The sequence below is a fragment of the Dendrobates tinctorius genome, unplaced genomic scaffold, assembly GCF_039654945.1.
Source record: "Dendrobates tinctorius isolate UK_male_01 unplaced genomic scaffold, ASM3965494v1 ptg000108l, whole genome shotgun sequence".
Classification (NCBI taxonomy): domain Eukaryota; kingdom Metazoa; phylum Chordata; class Amphibia; order Anura; family Dendrobatidae; genus Dendrobates; species Dendrobates tinctorius.
The window spans coordinates 10,468,017-10,490,010 of record NW_027361776.1 but is presented as its reverse complement, the minus strand read 5'-3'; the positions used below and the strand labels follow the sequence as shown (position 1 = coordinate 10,490,010).

General features: G+C 40.8%; 1 protein-coding gene across 1 annotated transcript in view; it reads left to right on the top strand.

Moving 5' to 3' along the window:
- The window catches only part of TENM2 (teneurin transmembrane protein 2), a 6,300,157-nt gene that overhangs the window by 865,004 nt on the left and 5,413,159 nt on the right, over positions 1-21,994 (top strand). The window contains exon 6 of the mRNA XM_073589482.1: positions 9,647-9,692. The gene's annotated coding sequence lies outside the window, so the exon portion shown is untranslated. The remainder of the gene's footprint in view (positions 1-9,646; positions 9,693-21,994) is intronic.

Below are 21,994 nucleotides of genomic sequence, written 5' to 3'. Positions count from 1 at the left end.
ATGGCAGAAAGAACTACCCCCTCACCTAAGGTGGTAGCAGGCTTGGTCACAACAGGAGAATCAGCAAAGAAACTCCTAGAGAGGGCGTCTGCCTTGACATTCTTAGTGCCCAGAAGAAAAGAGACCACAAAATCAAAACGTGTGAAAAACAAGGCCCACCTAGCCTGTCTAGGATTCAAGCATTTGGCCGACTCCAGGTAAATCAAATTCTTGTGGTCAGTAAGGACCACGACTTGATGTTTAGCTCCCTCCAACCAATGTCTCCACTCCTCAAATGCCCATTTCATGGCCAACAGTTCCCGATTCCCCACATCATAGTTACGTTCAGATGGGGAGAACTTTCGGGAAAAGAAAGCACAGGGATTCATCTTAGATGTTACCGGATCTTTTTGGGACAAAACAGCTCCTGCACCAATCTCAGAAGCGTCCACCTCTACCTGAAATGGGAGTGAGACATCAGGTTGCCGCAAAACCAGAGCAGAAGTGAACCTTCGCTTCAGCTCCTGAAAGGAAGAAACAGCCTCCGGAGACCAATTCAGCACATCAGCACCCTTCTTAGTCAAATCAGTCAATGGTTTGGCAATACCAGAAAAATTAGCTATAATTTTACGATAAAAATTAGCAAAACCCAAAAACTTCTGGAGGGCCTTCAAAGAAGTGGGCTGAACCCAATCATAAATGGCCTGTACCTCGGCCGGGTCCATTTCAATAGTTGACGGAGACAAAATAAATCCCAAAAATGAAATCCTCTGTACCCCAAAAAGGCATTTCGATCCTTTGACATACAGGGAATTCTCCCTCAAAATCCGGAACACAGTCCAAACATGTTCCACATGAGAGTCCCAATCCTTGGAAAAGATCAAAATATCATCCAGATAGATGATCAAAAATTTATCCACAAAGTCTCGGAAAATATCATTCATGAAGCACTGGAAGACAGAAGGGGCATTAGTGAGCCCAAAAGGCATCACCAGGTACTCAAAATGTCCCTCTGGAGTATTAAACGCCGTCTTCCATTCATCCCCATGCTTAATGCGAATAAGATTATACGCCCCCTGAGGTCAAGCTTGGTAAACCACCAAGCACCTTTAACTCTAGAGAATAGATCAGAAATCAGGGGTAACAGATACTGATATTTAATTAACAGTAATTTTGTTGAGGGAATACAAGGCCTTAATGAACCATCCTTCTTGGCCACGAAAAAAAACCAGCACCTAAGGGTGAAGAGGATGGTCTAATATGACCCTTCTCCAATGACTCCTTAATATAGGATCGCATGGCCTCGTGCTCGGGTACAGATAAATTGAAAAGTCGACCCTTGGGAAATTTACACCCAGGGCTCAGCTCAATTGCATAGTCATAACTCCTATGAGGAGGCAAAGATGCAGACTCATTCTCACTAAATACATCATAAAAATCAGCCAAATAGTCAGGAACATCATGCGACTGGGGAGAGGTGGAGAAAACAGGAGCATCACTAAGGGCACACTGACAACCCCAACTCACCACAGACACAGATTTCCAATCCAAAACTGGATTATGGATTTGTAACCAGGGAAACCCCAGAACAATGGTATTATGCAGATTATGCAACACCAAGAATCTGCAATTTTCTTGATGATCTGGGGCGACCCGCATTACCACCTGGGTCCAAAACTGAGGTTTATTCTTCGCCAAAGGAGTAGCATCAATACCCCTCAAAGGGATAGGCATCCACAGAGGTGTCATAGGAAATCCACAACGTTTAGCAAAATCCAAGTCCATCAGGTTCAGAGCTGCTCCCGAATCCACGAAAGCCTTAGCGGAAAATGTGGACAGGGAGCAGATCAGAGTAATTGCCAGAAGAAACTTAGGTTGAACACCGCCCACAGCAAATGTGTGTGCACAACGTTTCTCTCATTTAGGGCAGACAGAAATAATATGCGAGGCATCTCCACAGAAAAAACACAGCTTATTACGCCTTCTGAACTCCTGACGTTGCGCCCTAGACAAAACTCTATTACATTGCATAGGTTCAGACATTTGTTCAACAGGTGGCAACACCTCTCGTGCAGTTTTGCATTCACGCAAACGCCGATCAACCTGAATGACTAATGACATAGAATCGTCAAGACCAGAGGGAACAGGAAATCCCACCATAGTATCTTTTACGGTTTCTGACAAACCCTTCCGAAAGAGAGCTGCCAAGGCACCATCATTCCAAGTAGTAAGGACCGCCCACTTTCGGAATTTTTGACAGTACAACTCTGCAGAATCCTGACCTTAGCTCAATGCCAACAGGGCCTTTTCAGCCTGATCAATAGCATTAGGTTCATCATACAACAGCCCTTAGGCTTAAAAAAATGCGTTCACATTAGCTAGAATAGGATCATCAGGTTTCAAAGAAAACACCCAATCCTGAGGATTGCCGCGCAGCAAAGAGATGACAATTTTAACCTGCTGCGCGGAGCTCCCTGATGAGTTAGGCTTCAAGGCAAAAAAGAATTTACAATTATTCTTAAAGTTCAAAAATTTAGACCGATCCCCAAAAAACACATCAGGAGTAGGGATCTTTGGTTCAGCAACATGTGAATGAGCAAGATAGGTGGAAATTCCCCGCACTTCAGCAGTGAGCTGCTCCACACGATCAGACAATTGCTTCATCTCCATTGAGAAGAAAAAAAATTCCCCCTACGGCCTCAAAGACATAGAGGAAAAATATACACAAAAAAAAAATTCTGACACTTTTTTTTTCTCTTTTTTTTTTTTTTTTTTACAATTCTTTCCTGCTATTGAGTACCCTAGAATCTGCGGTATGGCTGGTGATTCTGTTATGAATGAGTCACCGAAGGAGGAAAAAACAAAAATACAAGCTAAGTCCAGAAAACCGGAGAGGTTGGTAGTTATCGGATTGCAGACCCCTGATCCTATTCACACAACTAACAGTAGCCGTGGGGGGTTCCTACGGTGCCCTAGACCCCTCGTTCACAGCCAGAGAACTAAATAAGCCTAAAGAAAGAAAGGGGAAATCTAAACTGCCCCAGAGCAGACCCCAAAGCAATAGACAGCCCCCAACATGTATTGTCGGTGAAAAGCAGATGAAAACACAAACACAGACAGAAAGACAGGTTGAGCAAGCGATGGGGCCCAACTAACTAAATAGGAAAGGACAGAAAAGATGCCGGCTGCAATCCGCAAAAATACTGCCAAAATAATGTCCAACACTTCAAAAACACTATATCAGCACTCAGGTATATTCTGAAGACTGAGCAAAAGATCAACTTGACCAAAGACAAAAATGGAGCTCAGCCTGTATCAACAAGGGCAGGCAGAACACAAACACTAAGTAAACAGACAATATCTCATGGAAAAATAAGAGAGCAAATACTTAGCTTTCAGAAGACAGGTACTGAACTGGTTTGCAAGAGCTCAGAGCAGAAAGGATCACCAGCACCCCTGTAGGGCGTCGGCTGCCTTATATCCACTCAGTGATTCCGGGTGTCCAATCAGGCTCCATCTGTTCAGATGACAGGTTCTTCCCAACCCAATCAATTTCACTACCTCTCTTCACCAGCAGAGGGAGTTCATCAGACATCAATGGTGAAGGGGAAAATGAACTCACAAGAAAATACCCTGTATTTGTTATCAAGCACTTGATGATTACTGTCAAATTTTTTACTGCAGAGTATTTTTGCAAATTTGCCATTTTGTGTTTTCTTGTTGTGTTTCAGTCAGTGGGTGGTGTGAACACTGTCCGACAGACTTGTTCACATTTGTGCATGTCACATATGTTTTTAATCCATTTTTTCCTTGCTCAGCATGGTTTGGGAGACCCCAGCCCTCTCTTGTGTGACATGCACATAAATGAGCTGTCTTGCACCACGAGACCATACTAGGAGGCGCCTGTCTGTATCCTGTCCATTTAGACACTATTCACATGTTCAGGTTTTGAATACATTAGATAGGGACTGCTCCATGAAGGGTTACCGTGACAAGGTGGAGCAGCTTGGTGTACATTTTTTGCAAAAAACATATCGACTAAATACCCTGTATTTGTTATCCAGCACTTGCTGATTACTGTCACATTTTTACTGCAGAGTATTTTTGCAAATTTGTCATTTTGTGTTTTCTTATTGTGTTTCAGTCAGTGGGTGGTGTGAACACTGTCCTACAGACTTGTTCACATTTGTGCATGCCACATATGTTTTTAATCCATGTCATCTATATTGTAGCAGTATCTCTGCCAGAGTTTCCATTGCTGGTCCTAAACTGCCAGACATTTCCTTGCGTGCCCCATCTTAACTCTCTGTCATGCTTCTTATGCTACAATCACTACTCAACCACACCAGCCACACATTTCCTGGCTGCCTACTTTGTTTTACGTATAGTTCTAGACAATACTAATGTTATTAGGAAATGTTTTCTCTTTATGCAAACAGGACTAAATTTTGTAAAGGCTTTATGACAGGCCATTGCTTTTTTTCTTTGAAAGCAATATTGCTGCATTGTCTCCTTAAAAAAATAATCATGTTTCGACTGCTTGATAAAAAGCTTTTCAGAATTGCCTAATCATTTTGAGATTAGCAAACTAGTTGTGGACTCAAAAAAAGAATAATATTTCAATCCTAGTTGAGAAGACATAGCGGCTTCCTTTTCTAAAGCGTACAACTACTAAAGGAATCATTTTTAGACAGATTATGAAAAAGCTATTCCCTTTTACTTTGGCAGAGTGCTAAACATCTCCCAAAATGAGACTAATTTTTGAAAAGTTTTGGTGACAAGCTATCATGTCTATACTAAAACTGACCTTCCATTATGATTCTCCAGGTCATTATGAGTTCACAAACACCAAACATGTCTAGGTTCTTTTTTATTTAAGTGGTGAAAAAAAATTCCAAATCTTGTAAAAAAAAAAAAAAAAAAATTGCGCCATTTTCCAAAACCCATAGTGTCTCCATTTTTCGTGATCTGAGGTTGGATGGGCTTATTTTTTGCTTGCTGAGCTGATGTAGAATCATAGAATCATAGAATCGTAGAGTTGGAAGGGACCTCCTGGGCCATCTGGTCCAACCCCCTGCTCAAAGCATGATTCGCTATATCATCCCAGTCAGATGTCTGTCCAGCCTCTGTTTGAAGACTTCCATTGAAGGAGAACTCACCACTTCTCGTGACAGCTTGTTCCACTCATTGATCACTCTAACTGTCAAAAAGTTTTTTCTAATATCTAATCTGTGTCTCCTCCCCTTCAGTTTCATCCCATTGCTTCTAGTCTTTCCTTGTGCAAATGAGAATAAAGTTGATCCTTCTACAATGTGACAGCCCTTTAGATATTTGTAGACAGCTATTAAGTCTCCTCTCAGTCTTCTCTTTTGCAAACTAAACATTCCCAAATCCTGCAACCTTTCCTCATAAGACAGGGTTTGCAGACCGGTCACCATTCTGGTCGCTCTTTTCTGAACTTGCTCCAGTTTGTTGATGTCTTTTTTAAAATGTGGTGCCCAAAACTGGACACAATATTCCAGATGAGGTCTGACCAAAGAGGAGTAGAGGGAAATAATGACTTCACGTGATCTAGACTGTATGTTTCTGTTAATACATCCTAGAATTGCATTTGCCTTTTTTGCTGCTGCATCACACTGTTGACTCATATTCAGTCTGTGATCTATTAGTATACCCAAGTCTTTTTCACATGTGCTGTCACTTAGCCCTATTCCTACCATTCTGTATATGCTTTTTTCATTTTTATTGCCCAGATGTAGTACTTTGCATTTCTCCCTGTTAAAAACCATTCTGTTAGTTGCTGCCCACTTCTCCAGTTTATTTAAATCTTTTTGAATCCTCTCTCTCTCTTCTCTAGTATTAGCTATCCCTCCTAGCTTTGTGTCATCAGCAAATTTAATCAGTTTACCCTCAATTCCTTCATCTAAATCGTTGATAAAGATGTTGAACAATACAGGGCCCAGGACAGAGCCCTGTGGTACCCCACTTGAGAAATTCATCCAACTGGATGTGCAGCCATTTACTACCACTCTTTGGGTCCGATCACTAAGCCAGTTATGAATCCACCTAACAGTTGCCTTGTCCATTCCATACTTAGTCATTTTTTCAATAAGGATTGTATGAGAGACTTTGTCAAATGCTTTGCTGAAGTCAAGATATACTATATCTACAGCATTTCCTTGATCCACCCAATCAGTGATACCGTCATAGAAGGAAATTAAGTTAGTCTGACATGACTTATTAGTTACAAACCCATGCTGACTCTGTTTAATCACTTCATTCTTATCCAGGTATTGACATACATGTTGTTTAATAATTTGTTCAAAGATCTTTCCTGGTATAGAAGTCAGACTCACCGGCCTATAGTTGCCTGGGTCCACCTTCTTCCCCTTTTTGAAGATAGGAACAACATTTGCTCTTCTCCAGTCTTCTGGCACATCTCCTGTTCTCCAAGAATTTTCAAAGATTATGGAGAGGGGTTCAAAAATGTCTTCTGCTATATCCTTCAGTACTCTGGGGTGTAATTCATCTGGACCTGGAGACTTGAATTCATTTAGGTTAGCTAAGTGTTTCCTCACTATCTTTCTGTTTATAGATATCCTGGATTCTTCTATTCCCTTAATAGGACAGTGAATAACAGTTGATGTTACATTTCCTTTCTGAGAGAAAACAGATGCAAAATAGGAATTTAAAAGTTCAGCCTTCTCAACATCCTGTCTTACCATTTCATTATTTTCATCCTGTAAAAATCCTATAGCATCTTTGACTTTTCTTTTACTTTTGACATATCCCCAAAATCCTTTATTATTGCTTTTGACATCTCTTGCAAGCCTCAATTCATTTTCAGCTTTAGTTAATCTGATTTGTGCCCTGCAGGTTCTGCAGACAGCATTATATTCTTCTTTAGATATGCCTCCCTCTTTCCATTTTATAAACATTTTTTTCTTCCTTTTTAGCATGTGCTTAAGTTCTGTATTCATCCATCCTGGTTTCCTTAAATGCTTCCTATTCTTCCCTCTTTTCGGAATTGTTAACAATTGTGCTTTGAGAATTTCATTTTTCAAGATTTCCCATCCTTCCTGGACATTTTTGTCTTTAAGGATATCCAGCCATTGGATCCCTCCAATTCTCTTTCTGAATCCCTTAAAATCTGCCTTTCTGAAATCTAACCTTGACGTCTGAGTCTTCACAGGTCTTCCGCCTCTAGTTATCCAAAATTCTAAAATAGCATGGTCGCTACCTCCTAGGGTCCCAGCCACTTTTACCTCCTCAACCATTTCCTCCCTGTTTATAAGGATTAGATCCAAGGTAGCAGTTCCCCTTGTTTTCTCCCCTACCTTTTGGAAGATAAAGTTGTCAGCAAGAGAGGATAAGAATTTCCTTGACCTGTTAGTTTTGCCTGAGAGAGATTCCCAACAAATGTCTGGATAGTTGAAATCTCCCATGACAACTATGTCATATTTTTTTGAGAACTTGGCCATTTGATGCATAAAGAGTTCATCCATATCTTCAGCTTGCACAGGCGGCCTGTAGTAAATGCCTACAATGGTGTCATTTCCATTGTTCTGTCCTTGTATTCTTACCCAAACAGTTTCCACAGAACTCCCAGTCTCTGAAGCTTCAATCTCTGTGCAGATATACGCATTTCTAACATACAATGCGACACCTCCTCCTCGTTTATCAAGTCTGTTTCTTGCAAATAATTTGTATCCTTCTAGTCTTGTATTCCAATCATGTGTATTGTCCCACCAAGTTTCAGTGATTCCAATGACATCATATTTCTTTTCCTGTGTTAGTAGTTCCAATTCTCCTTGTTTGTTGCCCATGCTTTGTTTTTAATGATGCCATTTTGTAGCCGATACGATCTTTTGATCGCCCCTTATTGCATTTTAATTAAGATAAACTCAAGGAAAAAGTGCAATAAAAAGATGTTATTATGATAAATGCTTAGCACACATGGAATAATAAAGGACACTCGGTAATTAAGATAAAAACAGCGAAAAAACACCAAGAAAAAATGTCCAAATTTAATTTATTAGCAATTAACATATATATGCATTAATAAATTGTATATATAAAATATATGTATGTATACATGTATAAAATAAAATATATATGGTAAAGGGGTAAGGGGGTCAATGCCAAAGGGCACAACCGGGGACCAAAATTAGCAATAATAAAATTACATATAAAGACAAAAAATTAATAAATAAATGGGTACACTGCGTGAGGAATAACAATATGTATATAACAATATAAGTGACCGTATTAAAGTAAATATGCTGAGCAAATATAGAATGCATATATATGTAAAAAAAATATATATATATACTGTATATAAAGAATATATAATGATAAAATAAATAGTGACTCAAACAAAAAGCAAACTCTATAATATTGTGCTCATAATTAACAGGGTGACACGCAAAATTACCCAAAAATGAAAGGTGAAAAAGGACAAATAATAAACACTATGTGCAGTACCTTTATGCTGCAAGGGTCCCCGGGATGTGCCAGCCCCGACGCGCGTTTCGGCGTACCTTCGTCAGGGGGTGGCAACATCCAGGGTGAGGGAGGTTAAAAAGGGCAAATGAGCCAATGAGAGAGGAGCGAGTACGGCGTGACGCACGCTGACTTCAACTGCTGCCAAGCAACCCCCCGACGCTGGTGCACGTGTAACCCCCCCGCGTCGCAGCTTAATGATGCGGCGCAGAGGGACGTAGCCACAGCGGGCGGGATCACCGGGAGAGTGACGACAGGGCGCGTGCAACTCAGTCCACTGTCATTGGACACAGGAGTCACATGGTACAAAGGTCCTGTGACTACCGAGAGTAAAACAAAAAAGATACAGGATTGGACAGGTATCGTCACATGGTACTTAAGGTCCTATGTCAAGTAAACAATTTACCATGAATGATAAGTATAAACTAAATAACTCAACAATTGAAAAATAATTACAATAATGGCCGCAATGTATATACATATATATATATTGTACATTCAAATATCCATAAGCAATAAAAAATCAATATAGCATATAATAATAATATTAATAGAACAATAATACTGATACAACCAAAAAATATGATAGAAAATAATATAAAGAAAAAGGTGAGAAAATAAATAAAATAAAATAAAATGAAAATGAAAATAAAATTATATAACAATAAAAATAAATGAAAAATAAAAAATAAAAAATAATAAAAATAAAAATAAAAATAAATATAAAATAAAAATGAATATGAAAATAAAAAATGAAAATGAGAAAATAAAAAATGAAAAAATGAAAAATAAAAAATAAAATATAAAATGAAAAAATGAAAAAATAAATAAAAATAAAAATAAATATAAACAATGTGAAATAATAAATGAAAATTAATAAATTGGAAATATAAATAGAAAATAATTAATAATAATAATTGAAAAATATAATAATAATAACAAACATTAATCATATATACAGTTGATCAGATATTAATAATATATTTTCTTCTTTTCTTTTTTCTTTTCTTTTACATTTTTCCATTTTCTCCAGCAATAATAATAATAATTGAAAAAATATAATAATAATAATAAACATTAATCATATATGCAGTTGATCAAATATTAATAATATATTTTCTTCTTTTCTTTTTTCCTTTCTTTTACATTTTTCCATTTTCTCCAGCAACGGCACAAGATGGATACATGGCACAGCAAGAAAAACCATCCAGGTAAAGGAGGATAATTTACTATGAATATACAAAATATGAATATTAAAAGGTGTGCATAAACAATAATAATATTACCTATAATCAAAATGTGCATGTCTGTACATATGAATACGCACAAACATACACAAACATATATATATAATATAATATATAAAAATAACAAGATAGGACCAATATGACATAAAATAATATAGAATATGAGATAGATTAAAAATATATATGATAATAGATGCCCATAATATATATAACTAATAAAATCTGATATAAAAATATATATAAATATAAATATAAAATACAAAAAATGCTGGATGACAGGGTGGTCAAAGAAAAGGAACATAGCTGATACTCTCATTAAGGCCATATGGATGTATAGAATTTAACGTCCATATCCATCTCGTCTCCATCTGTGCTAGTTTCTGACTTATTTTGCCTCCACGTATTGAATATGGAATCATGTCAATACCTCTAACACGAAATTTACTCGAATCACAGTTGTGAAATTGTTTGAAATGTCTCGGAATGGTTTTTAGGGCAGATAGATCATTTTCAATTTTTGCCGCATTAATACCAATAACATGTTCTCTCACTCTGACCTTTAACTGTCTTGTGGTTAGGCCAACATAAATTTTTGAACATGGACACGTTGCATAATAAATAACTGCCTTAGTATCACAGCTAATGTGATGCCTGATACAATAACTCTTTGATCCAGAAGAATCATTAAAGGTATCAATTTTGTCTATATTGGAACAGGCAACACAATGGCCACATTGATAGGAACCATTTTTTTGTGGAATTTGTGACAGGAAAGTAGACCTACATTCATAATGATAATGACTTCTTACTAACATATCACGAAGATTACGGGAACGACGGAAAGTTATGCTAGGAAATTCCGTAAGATATTTCGACAAGGTTTGATCCGCCATGAGAATTGGCCATGATTGATGTAATATTTCTCTCAACTTCTGATTCTGAATATTATAGTTTGTAATAAACCGGACAACCGATGATGTGGTCTTTTTAGTCCTGGAGTATAATAAGTTGTTCCTAGATGTATGTTTGGCTCTATTCAACGCTCTTTTGACGCAACGATGGCTATACCCACGATCTAAAAACCGAGCTTTCAATTCTTGAGCCCTCCTCTCAAAATCACAGTCATTGGAGCAAAGTCTTCTAAGTCTCAAAAATTGACTTACTGGAATAGAGCATACAAGAGATGTAGGATGGGAGGAAGACGCATGTAATAAGGAATTAGTAGATGTTTGTTTCCTATAAATATCAGTTTGAAGGATATTGTCAACATCGCGCCTAACAAACAAATCTAGGAACTCGATACTGTTCCTGTCATAATGATATGTGAGATTAATATTTAAAGAGTTATTGTTCAGTTGTGACATGAACAACTCTAATGATTCAGGAGTACCCTGCCAAATAAAGAAAATATCATCAATGTATCGTGCCCATAATAGGACACGATACATTAGATGAGAATAGTCATCAGATGCAAAGAGATCCCTCTCCCACAGCCCCAGGAATAAATTAGCATATGCCGGTGCATATGGCGCACCCATTGCAGTGCCCTGGAGCTGCAGGTAGAGGGACCCCTTAAAAGTAAAAAAGTTGTGAGACAAACTAAATTCCAGAATCTCAGTAACAAAATTAATCATAGAAAGGGAATTATTTGACATGGATAAAAAATATCTCGTAGCTTGTATTCCATCACAATGTCTGATGCTGGTGTATAATGTCTCGACATCACATGTAACCAATAATGCATCATCATCAATATACAAGCCATCAATTTTCTTTAGAAAATCACTAGTATCTTGTATATAAGATGGAAGACATTCTACTAAAGGTTTTAATTTAAAATCAATATATTTACCTATATTTTCTAAAAAATTGGAATTTCCGGATACAATAGGTCTTCCAGGAGGAGATGTTAGACATTTGTGAATCTTCGGTAAAAGATAAAATGTAGGTATACAAGGTTCCTTCATGGTTAATGCCTGACTCAATTCTTTGGTTATAATTCCGTTGTACATGGCTTCATTTAAAATACTGTTTAATTCTGACACGTAGGAGGACAGAGGATTAAATGAAAGTTTTTTATAACAAACTTTGTTTCGGAGTTGTTTAAAAACTTCTACTTCATACATGGAGGATGGCCAAATAACAATGTTGCCACCTTTATCGGCCGGTTTTATAACTACGTCTTGTAAGTTTTTTAATTTACTCACACTCATACGTTCATCATACGACAAATTGCCATTCAACAGATTCTGAGGACTCTTCCTGAACTCTTCACTTACTATTTTCACGAATAAATCAATATTTGAGCATGAAGTAAAAGGTGGAAATTTCTTAGAATGAGGCTTGATACAAGAAGGTACCTTACCTCCATCACCAGATGAATGTTCCATAGACAACTCATTCAATATCTGTAATGCTTCCTGCTCCGTGTCTGTTGGAAATAGATTGTGTAATGTTTCATCATGAAAGTGTTTTTTAAACATGAGAGTTCTGGCAAACAAATGTAAGTCCTTGATGGCTGAAAAAGTATCAAAACGTGAATCCGGACAGAAAGTGAGGCCTTTAGCAAGGACTCTCACATCTGTCTCTGAAAGTTGATGTGTGCTTAAATTAATTACCTGGAGACGATTTTCTTGAGGAGAATGATCCTTTCTTCTCATATAAGGAGAATTCCGTGGATTACGTTTGCGTTTAACCACATTTTTATATGATGTAGATGAGGAGGCGGAAGCATCAGAATATTCACTTAGAGAAGGCACAGAGGAAGTGGATGTTGTCCGAGTGCGAGCATTATCAGGAGCAAAAGGTCTCTTCCAATTATATATTCTATTTAGTTGACGATCCTTTATATCTCTATTTAATTTTTGAGTATGATTCTCCTGAATTTCCTTAACCCAGAAGTCAACTTCTTTGTCCATAGAGGTATTAATACCCTGCAGGTTCTCTGCCGTCAACTGATTTCTAGCTAATGTATAAACATTCTCCAATTGTAAATCAATACTAGTCAAATTTTTTGTATTAAGATTGATTAGTAATTCCATGAATTTCTTGGAGGCATTATTACATGTTTCCTCCCAACTTTTTATAAAATCATCATCTTCAATAGGGAAGGCAGGAATCACACGTACACGTAGACCCCTGGGTATTAAATCACGATTAACATAATTTTGTAAAAATGCTCTATTCCACCATAACCGCGTACGTTTATGGTGTTAATGCAAGGTTGGGGTGACCAATAAAAAGTAATTCTGGTTACGCTGTTCAGAGATAGCGTTAATTCTTTTTTCATATCGATAGATCAGGCAATTCTGAACGCAGCGATACCAAATATGTATATATTTTACTTTTTTATTGTTTTGTTTTGAATGGGGCAAAAGGAGGGTGATTTGATCTTCTATTTTTTTTATTTTTTAATATTTTTGAAAACTTTATTTTTTACATTTTGCATACTTCAATAGTCTCCATGGGAGACTAGAAACTGCAGTACTTTGATCTGCTCTGCTACACACAGATCTGCTCTGCTACACACAGATGATGATCACATTGACTGTGTGTAACAGAAATGCTCCCTTGCTATAAGAGCTGACCACCGGGCGATCCGGCAATGACAACCATAGAGATCTGCTGGGTTCCTGGTCACTTTGTATTTGATTCATCTAAAATCTTTAGCAGTTAATGAGCATCTTATTTCTCAACTCTTTTTGAGACCCTGTTGAATATTTGAAACAAAACTTTTGATGGTTCCCCCGGATATATTAGCAACTAGCTGAAGAGCCCGGCGCTGCCCGGCCTTAGTAACTAACTGTGGATAGTTACAACAAATTATAATTATCCTCCATCCCACAGTCCCGTGCCCATATACCCATCATACAAATCCTCCATCCCATAGTCGAGTGGCCATATACCCCTCACACATCCTCCATCCCATAGTCCCATGCTCATATACCCATCATACATATCCTCCATCCCCTAGTCGAGTGCCCATATACTCATCACACATCCTTCATCTCATAGTCCCATGCCCATATACCTATCATACATATCCTCCATCCCATAGTCCCATGCCCATATACCAAACATACATATCCGCCATCCCATAGTCCCGTGCCCATATACCCATCACACATCCTCCATCCCATAGTCCCGTGCCCATATACCCATCACACATCCTCCATCCCATAGTCCCGTGCCCATATACCCATTGTCGTAGCTGCTTTTGTTCTGACCAAGCGTCAGCTGTCCATATCACCAGTGAGTCCGAATTGTGAGGTTTCTCGCCCTTCAGTTCACAAGCGCTTGGAGACAAAGTGACACACACACTGGTCGTGGCTAAATCACTTTATCTGACGTAATGAAATATAAGACATGTTTTTATACCATTTACAACAATATGTGACGCTATGGAGCTCATTTGGCCCCCACCATCACCTCAGGGTCGTACCTTGTTTTTATATAGCCAGAACATGTTATTGAGAACAAATATGATAACAAGTATAGTTTTCCTTGAAGACAGAGACTACTAGTCTACATAAGAATAATTCTAGCAATGAGGCAAAAGGCAATTGAAGTCTTAAAGGCATTTAAAGGGATATAAAAGCAAACCATTTACTCTTCTATATCAATTTCCCCTTTTGTAAATGGTATAACCTTTGCTACAGGGTCAGGTGATGTCCACAAAGGAGCTACTGTCTCATGGGTCTAGTACCCATAAGGGGGCTTCCTACCTGCTTCGCCCATCCACCCTCAGTGTGGACACTCACCTTCCCCATCAGCAATGGCTACCTGGGGTCTATGATACACTACCGAAGGTTCAGCCTTAGATTTTTTTTCCCACACATACATTATTCAGTAACTTAAGTAATACATATATTAGCGCTTTTACGGCTACATAAAACAATAAGCAAAACAACAAAATTTGCATAAAAGTCTGCAAAATGCCAAAAATCCATCCTGCTAAGCCATTAAACCAATTTGCTGGATTTAGGAAAGAGAATGTGTTACCCCACCAGGAGTCTCTCTTTGCACTATGTTGCTTTAACCATTGGTCTCTAAGTTCACCTATTTTGTCTATACTGGCCCTGATCTGGAGATTGCCAGCAGGGTCGATATAATTACAACAGGTGGGACCAATTATCTGACACATTCCTCCTTCTTTTGCTGTCAGGTAATCTAGTACTATAGTATGCTGGTTAGTAACTACGATTAATTGTCTCTGTATTGTATTAGTTTCATTAAGAACTTCAAGAATCTCGAAAATCTGATCGTCCAGGTAGTCGGTAGCTTCCACTAATTTATCCCACATTTGTGTTATGAAGGGGTATATTAGCATACTACTGAATATTTTATTTGTTATCCCCATTTCTACTAGATGCGGCCTACCATTTGGCCGGGGCTTATTATCTGCAGCCCTTCTATACAAAGTGTGAATTGGAACTGCTGCTGTGTCTATTTTACTATGAGGAACTATGAAAGTGGCTGGCGTTAGTTTGGCAAGAGTGCAAACCCCTCTTATGTCCGGGCTCACCCACCTGTAGGCACGATGTCCGCAAACCAGGAATACTCCATCAGGGAGAACATAAACGTGACCAGGGGTCTGTATACATTGGTATAAACTCAAAAGTCCTGACATAGGCTTATTGGCACACCAAGTATTATTCATTTGTTTTCCCCTTATACCAGATGTACATTTACCCCTTTCTTTCCTTATTATTTTACCCGTAGATGCTCTACAGCCTTCAATACCATCCTGGTACACCGTCTTATTAACCTGTGTTTGATCATGAGTGTATATGCTGAAGCAATTATTGTCCTCACCACAGGTGTCTGCTCCAGTGTGTTGAAGACTGAACCACAGTCCATCATTGGGAATAGGGTCTGAGTGAGGCGATTTCAGTCCTCCTCCTGGCGACCATATTTCCGACATCTGAGTCATATTCCCGTCACCACATTTGTACCTTAGGCCGCATTATATTAAACTGAAACCAGGGATTAGCGGCCCATCCGATTATAGCCAATGAGGCAGATATGTCACGGGGCACATCTTTTCCCCAAAACCTAGATTGAGTCCAAGTCTCATTGTGTATGCAGTGTGGGGTTAATACCTCCCATGGCTCCAGAGGTAAGGCCAAGTACGGCATAGTCCTTGCAGATACTGGGCTGTGTGTGCAGATCCAACAGTCTTTCGGTTTCTGTCCTTCCATGTCCTTTATAAGAAGGGCATGATGCCAAATAAGTTTGTTGTCCCAGTCAACATTTAAGAGGTTGTCCTGTGTTTCTGTAGAATGCAGTAACCCTGTCACTGCCAGCAAGGTGTTGAGGAGAACAGTCATTCTGCTGGTGAAAGGACCTTCTTGCAATGACTGGCGTGGATCCAGGTTGGCTTTCCTTCAAGTTTTACTGAGGTGGATGTGGTCAGCTGGACTTGGAAGGGGCCATCAAATCGTGGGTCCAGGCTCCTTCTCACGTGCCTGCGTATAACCACCCAATCACCTGGATTCAGCTGATGCACATCTGCACTGGCATTAGGATCTGGAATGGATGAGAACACATGTTTATGCACCACATTAAGTCTTTCCTGCAAGGCCTGGACATAGGCTATCATAGACCCGTGTTGCATTTGCAGCACCTGTGGGAAGTACAGACCAGTCTTTGGTGCACTACCAAACAGGACTTCAAAGGGAGACAAGCCTGTCTTTCTATTTGGAGTGTGTCTGACTGAAAAGAGTGCAAGAGGCAAGCACTCTACCCAGCTCTTTCCTGTGTCTGCCATGGCCTTTTGAATTTTCAGTTTAAGTGTCCCATTTAGTCTTTCTACCTTCCCACTACTTTGTGGCCTATATGGTGTATGAAATGCTTGCTGTACACCCAGGGCCTGCATGACTTCCCTCATTATTTCTCCCGTGAAGTGTGTACCCCTATCACTTTCTATGGTTTCTGGGACACCATACCTGCAGATCAGTTCTTTCATCAGTTTGTCTGCAGTTGTTTTAGCAGTTGCAGATTTTACCGGATAGGCTTCCGGCCAGCCAGAGAAGAGATCTACACATACTAGGACATATTCATACACTCCTACCTTTGGTAGCTGTATGTAATCAATCTGCAGTCTCTGAAACGGGTAGAGAGGCCTAGGTGTCGCTTTCTTAGGGACTTTTACCGTTTTACCTGGGTTGTGCTGTGCACAGATGAGGCATGATTGTACAAGTTTCGCGGCTGCGTAACTGAAACCAGGAGCGATCCAGAAGGCATCCACCATGGCACACATGTGACTTTTGGAGGCGTGCGTGGGGCCATGTGTTGCTTGCGCCATAATTGGAAACAGGGACTTCGGTAGACACAACTTATCCTTATTCTCCCATACTCCATTTGAGTTCAGCTCAGCTCCCAGTCTCCCCCAGTGTTCCTTCTCTGTTTGGGCAGCCTGTTGCTGGAGAGATTTCAGGACATCTAGGCTGAATGTGGCTGGAATACGCTGACTCCCCGCCACCGTCCACTGCTTCCTAGGCCGCCTGGCTGCTACTTTAGCAGCCTTGTCCGCCCTTCTGTTGCCTTCTACCTCCACGGAGTCACCTTTTGCGTGTGCTTTTACCTTGACAATGCCAACCTGGACTGGTAACATCAATGCCTCTATCAATTGTTTCACCAGCTCTGCATTTTTAATGGGCTTACCGGCTGATGTAAGGAACGCTCTGCTTCTCCAGATAGGGCCATAATCATGGGCTATTCCCCATGCATAATTCGAATCAGTGTAAATATTAGCGACTTTACCTGCAGCGGCTCTACACGCCTCAGTGAGTGCCTTCAACTCTGCCTCCTGCGCTGACATGTGAGGAGAGAGTGGTTCCGCTCGGATTACCTCATGTGAGGATACTACTGCATATCCAGTGTAGAATCGTCCATCCTGGTGGTATCTGGAGCCATCTACAAAAAACTCAAAATCTGCATTAGGAACAGGTTTTTCATGAACGTGTGCAAACCCAACTGTCTCCTGACTCATCAGCTCCATGCAGTCATGTTCATGTGTCATGTCAAAGTATTCTTCCTCACTTGCTAGAACGGTCACCAATTCCCCCTTTTCTGAATCCACAGGCAGGAGGGTGGCTGGATTCAGAACGTTACACCTTTTGAGGGTGACATACTCAGGAATTAGTAGAGCACACTCAAGTCGCAGCTGTCTGGCCATAGACAGATGTTTCGGTTGAACTTGTACCAGTATGGCATGGATGTCATGTGGGGAATAGATTGTTAAAGGAAACGTCAGTGTGATCTCACATGCTTTTCCTAGTAGTAGTGCTGCTGCTCCTACCGCACGGACACACGTAGGTGACCCTCGGATCACTGGGACTAATTGTGCAGAGTAGTAAGCTATTGGTCTCTGTTTCCCCCCATGTTGCTGTGTCAGTACTGCAGCAGCATGTCCTCCCTGCTCCGTGCAAAACAAGAAAAATGGCTGGTCATAATTTGGAATGCCTAAGGCCGGGGCTGACACAATGAGCAGTTTGAGAGAATGGAAGGAATCAATTGCTTCTTGAGTGAGGTCATAGGGGTCTGATGACAAGCAGTCATAAAGTGGTTGCATCATTTGTGAAGCAGACCTTATCCAAGGCCTGCAGTAGGTCACTAAACCTAGGAAGGTGCGTAAATGCTGATGTGACCTGGGTAGAGGGAGATTTTGAATTGCCTGTTTTCTGTCTTCAGTCAGGTGTCTCGTACCTTCAGCAATACAATGTCCCAAAAATGTCACCTTTTGTTTGCAATACTGTAATTTGTCACGTGAGACCTTGCAACCCTTTTCTGCTAAAAAACATAGTAAGGAAACTGTAGCTTCCTTGCAGGACGTCTGGTCCGGGCAACAGAGCAAAAGGTCATCCACGTACTTCAAAAGTACTACCTGTGGATGAGGTGGTTACCATTGCTCAAGGACCCCTGCCATTGCTGTTGAATAGATGGTAGGGGAGTTTTTTCCTCCTTGTGGGAGGACTGTCCAACAATATTGTTTACCTTCATGAGTAAAGGAAAAAAGATACTGACAGTCAGGGTGCAGGGGTACAGAGAAAAATGCATTCGCCAAATCAATGACTGTGAAACATGTTGCTGTTGCTGGGATCTGTGACAGTATTGTGTGTGGGTTAGGGACAATGGACGTCACACTTTCTGTAACATCATTAATAGCCCTTAAGTCATGAACCATCCGGTAAGTGTCAGGGGAACCCTTTGGTCCTTTTTTCTTAATGGGGTACAAAGGGGTATTGCAGGGGGAAGATTTTTGCACCAGAACCCCTGCCTTAACATACTCTTCAATATCTCTGCTCAGGGCCATTGATTTGGCCAGGCTCAAGGTGTATTGCTTTAAACAAGGAGGAGTGGTTCCTTCTTTCAATTTAATCATGACAGGGGGAATGGGCAGCCGACCCACATCAGTTTTTCCCCTTGCCCAAACAGTGTCTGGCACCTGTCCCATTTCTTCATCCTCAGGCATTTTGGTGTCAGGTGTTAGTTTCACAGCTTTTGTCATATATACCATTGCCGCAATCTTACACAAATGTTTATCTGAGAGGGGACTTGTGACGGTAATACCCTCTGGAGAGTACTGTATGGTGGCCTGGATCGCACTCAGCACATCTGCTCCCAGTAAATTCATAGGGGTATTGTCACTAACAATAAGTTTTGTAAGTACCTCTTGGCTATCTCGCAATTTTAGTCTTATTTGTTTAGTCATAGGGGCTTCTGTCACTTGCCCCTCTACCCCCACACATTCCACAATCTCATTAGTAATCATGTCTGGCATTATCAAGTCTCTGTGTACCACAGTCCCGGCTGCCCCAGTGTCAATCAAAAATTCTGCCTCTTTCCCTCCCGGCATTGTTATGGTGGTCATCAAGGCAGGACCAGGTCCGGAGGGGACAAGAACAGGGTACACAATTGTCACTGGGTTGCCAGTTTCCTAGTCTGTATGCGAAGGAGGTGGAGGATTGGTCTGCCTATTTTCCATTACGGGGTTTCTGCAATGGCTGGCATAGTGCCCATTCTCACCACAATTCCAGCACTTCACTGTTTCCATGTCCTTAGGTCCCTTGCTACGTCTCCACTGTTTTCCCTGTGTTCCAGCATACATGACAGGTCGTCTTATTGTCCTAGTCTGTTCAACTCCTTTTGCCACCTTTAGGAGATCTGTTGGATCTACATTTCTCCATTCAGGTCTAGCTGTCTGTACTGCGTCTCGTAAGCCTTTGCTCATACCGTCAATAAATGCATTTACCAGTATCTTAACGTCAAGTGGGCTTATTGGACTGTACCCCATGTCTGCCCATTTCAGCTGTAACCGTCCAAAGTACATCTCCACACTCTCTCCTTTTTGTTGTGTCACGTCAGTCAGGAGAACGGACTGCTCTGATTGTTTCACTATAGCCCATTGTTTTAGTGATTCACAGTATGTCTCCCCAGACCGTGCAGATTTATCATCCATGCCCAGAGCTTGATCCTTTGTCATATCTGTATGTGTTTTAATTATGTGTCCTAGTACGTCACCTGCCTTTGAACTCACCAAGCTCTCTAGGTCTGCCCAGGTACACTTATATGCCCGCTGTATTTCCTTTAGTTGTCTATAAAATGGGAATGGTTGGTTTTCAGGGTTAGGCAACTGTTTTAACATAGCCAGCTGATCAGAGGGGCTCCAGGGATAATACTCCTGTATGTGTCTTATTCTAGTCACCCTTTTCGGTCTCGCTGTAGGTACTTCTCTAATCATGGGTCTGGTCGTGGAGGTCACTGGATGATCGGTGGGCGTGACATGCTGCTCCCTAGCTTCCTCTTCCTCGGCCCCACTGCTAGCTTCTTCCCCAAAAGTCAATGCTCTCTCTAGTGAGTCAGCTTCCTCTGTCACTACATGTGATCTTGTCCTGACAGGATTTAGTGCAATTTGCTTAGGTCGGGTTGCAGTACAGGTCATACAAGTGTTTCTCCAGCCTAAGTTTGGCTGACCACAGTGTTTACAAGTCCATCCGTCTTGTCTCAGTCTCTGATGATGCAGAGGTGGGGCGCTAGCAGTCAGAGATCTTTGTGTATCGAAACAGTCATAATACACCCTACTTCCTACTGTAGTCTCTTTACATCCATACTGTTGTATTTCTTCTGCCACACGACACCATTTATTCACTTGTTGCTCTTTCTTTTTGTCTTTTATCCACCCCCTATTCTCCTCTCTGAAACTGTGCCATTTTTGTACATCCAAACATCCACACTCTGGCATTTTCGCCTTTTTAAATATTGGTCTCACATCTTTTACTGCTTCCTTTCCTTCTCTGTCTTTCACAATTTGCATAGCTGTCTTGGATCCCATTGGGGGCACCGATCGTATACAGAAAAAGTTGCCCATGGCTTCAACCTTTTTCTGCCGACAGCTCACCTTTCTTCTGAAATGCCCTCCCAGAGTGCCTGGACCTCTGTCTTACAGGCCACACTTAGCAAGTCAGAGAGTGCCTGCCAAGGTGTAGCGGGAAGGCTCCTTGCCTCTCACCCGGTAGACCTACAGGATGTAGCAGGAAGGCTCTCTGCCTCTCACCCACTAGATCAGCTGGCTAGAATAGGATCAGGCCTGCATCCTTCCAGCCCAGCTCCATGGATTGTTGTGGGAAGGCTATTTCAACTTTAGACAGCTCACCTTTTTTCTGAAATGCCCTCCCAGTGTGCCTGGACCTTTGTCTTACAGGCCACACTTAGCAAGTCAGAGAGAGCCTGCCAAGGTATATCCAGAGGGCTCCTCGCCCTCGCCTCTCACCCACAACAATAAAACCCGCTGACTAAAGTAAGAAGGCCCAGGTGTGATAGGCCTCTAACCCACTTTATCAGCCATACAGTCGGCTACCTCCTCTGTGGATCCACAGTCAGTTATGCATCAATCATTTGACTTGAAGCAGATGAATCTTTTACCAATCATTCAATCACACTGAAGATCAAACAAACAATCTTCCACAATTTAAAATAGGCATAGTTTCTTTCCTCCCCTCTTTGTACAGCACTGTTGCTTTAAACAAACCACAAATCTTTCAGCGCGTACCTTGAGGATAGAATTACAGAGAATTTTGAGCGCAGCTCGTATTCAGCAGAGATAAGAGATAAGAGTGAAGGGAGAAGGAAAATTGTGCAGCGGTATCATCCCCCCCCATCAGACTGTAGTATCTTTCACTGAATTCCTTAGTTCTTTTGACTTAATCAGAATCAATCTCCTCAAAACCCTCATCAATCTCGGGTGACCACTGAACTTCACTGTA